We start from the raw sequence: 2,500 nt of genomic DNA on the forward strand, positions 1-2,500 counted from the left end.
TCAATAAACAAAGTTCTCGACCCCAGCCACTGTAGTTTGCAAAGTGAGAGGCAGGGGGAAGTACTGTTGGGATGGGTGAGGGGAGATTTTCCACCGACTTCCCCCCGTCTAAAAAGGACGTCTGCTGCACGCAGAATCGAAAGTTATAAAAGTGAATGTAAATGAATCAATTATGCACGTATATAACCATGTACATACATAACACATACATATATAGTGTGGTGTATCAAAACAATTAGTATGACCAGGGGCGCTTTACGCAAATAAAGTAAATTATCTAAATCCCTGGTATAAGCCCCATGAGGTGGTAGCGTGGTCAGAGGAGCTTATTTTGGCGTGGGTTTGTTCCAGCATTACCCCCTCCGTCGCTCGATAAAAACGCAACACAACGAAGTAATAAAACTAAAGCAAAACCATCTTTAAGAATTACGTTAAAAATGAATTAAAATACAATAAGCTAAAGTACTAGAAAATGAAAACTTTAAACTAATTTTAAATTCGAGAAAAACATGCAGTATAAAATTAAAGTAAAAGTGAATCATAAAATCTGAACAAAGAAAAGCACTCGTAATTATTAATGATTATTATTATATAAAAGCATGATCACATCCAGCTCCTATACGCAAGTCAAAGATACCTCAGACGTAAACTTTTCTCTTTTGTAGCTCCTTTGGGCGTCGAGCCGGTTTCACTCAGAAAAAAATAAGGAGAGAAAGACACCATGTCTCTGCTGCGGTCTCTACCGAACTGTTTATTTTTCGCGGTCATTGGGGGGTGAGGGGTGACGGTGACGTCACTATATACAGGTTTAAAATTGATAAAAATAAAAACCGATTGATAAATTAACAAATGATAAGTAATTTAGTTAACATGATAAAAATTTAAAATAATCACAATAATGAACACGACTAAAATAAAAGATAAAAATAATATTTGTAAAAGTGGTCATCCTAATCGCTAAAACATTTATATGATTTATTTACAATTGAATAAAACAAGGATACCAATGGATAACACTGGGTTACAAAAAAATGTTTTTTGTAAGTTGTCTTAGTTTTTTCAACTGATTTAGAGCAAATCTGCATCGCTGAATCCAAAAATGCCATCCATTTTCCCCGATCAGGTCAAGTTTTTCAACTAAGTGAATATAGGAAAAATCGTTTTTTTTACGAAGTGGAATACATTAGAGCGGCATTTTTGTTTTATTTGTGTTACTTATACATCCGATATATATATATATATATATATATATATATATATATATATATATTTATTGTTTTCTCACCCAATTTATGATTATCGACATGTTGCAAACATTGATCGGTATCTGTATTGACATCAACATTGCATTACATTGGTAACTATTACAATATGTACTGATCAATGCTGAACATCGATCAGAATTGATCAGTTGATCAGTAGACGGGACACTAATAAAGACAGATGCATGAAAACTAGATGTTTGGTCATCCTTGATCATTCAGTGCTGACACTTCCGTTTCTTTGAGCTCCTCGAATGTGCTGCGGCAGGGATGTCTCTTCAAAGTCCAACAGTAATCGGCCATCATGACTGCATCCCACCGTCCCTGATACCTGGTCTCCATCTCCTTCATGTCTTGATGAAATCTCTCCCCCTGCTCGTCGCTCATTGATCCCAGATTCTCAGGAAACCGATCCATGTGTGAGAATAGGTAGTGCATTTTGATGCTCATGTTGCATCCCAGGTTTTTGAAGGCAGTCAGCATTTTGGTGACGAGTTCTGCGTAGTTGCTGGCCTTGTTGTTGCCAAGGAAGTTCTTTACGACCAGAACAAATGCCTTCCACGCTTCCAGTTCGACTTTATTCATTGAGTTTTCAAACTCTGGATCTCTGATGAGCTGACGTAGTTGAGGTCCGTCAAAGATGCCAGCTTTCAATTTCTCCATGGTCACTCCTGGAAAAGCATGGCACAAGTGAGTAAAGCAGCCACCATCCTTGTCCAGAGCTTTGGTGAACTGCTTCATCAAGCCAAGCTTAATGTGCAGGGGTGGGAAGAGTATCCTGTCTCTGTCCACCAGAGGGGCGTTGATGACGTTCTTTGATCTGCTAGGCTCCAATTCCTCCCGCAGAGACCACTCATTTTTCGTGTAATGCTGAGCTCGGTCCCTACTATCCCACATGCACAGAAAACACGAGTACTTGGTGAAACCGGACTGCTGTCCTAACAAAAAGTTCACCATCTTCAGGTCAACACAGATCATCCACTCATGCTGACAATAACGAATTTTCTCCAGCAGATACTTCACCGCTTCATTCTTCTCCTTCAGTGTAGTCGAGTGAGCCAGCGGTATAGAGGCAAACTGGTTGCCGTTGTGCACCAGAACGGCTTTCAGCGATCTCTTGCTGCTGTCAATAAACAGTCTCCATTCTACTGGTTGGTACTGTGGCAATCCAAGATTGTGCAGAAGCTGTGAAACATCTGTACAGTACACCAAGTCTTTCTCTTCAGAGAAAAAACGAA

This window comes from Penaeus monodon, chromosome 14 (genome assembly GCF_015228065.2).
Source record: "Penaeus monodon isolate SGIC_2016 chromosome 14, NSTDA_Pmon_1, whole genome shotgun sequence".
In the NCBI taxonomy this organism is placed as follows: domain Eukaryota; kingdom Metazoa; phylum Arthropoda; class Malacostraca; order Decapoda; family Penaeidae; genus Penaeus; species Penaeus monodon.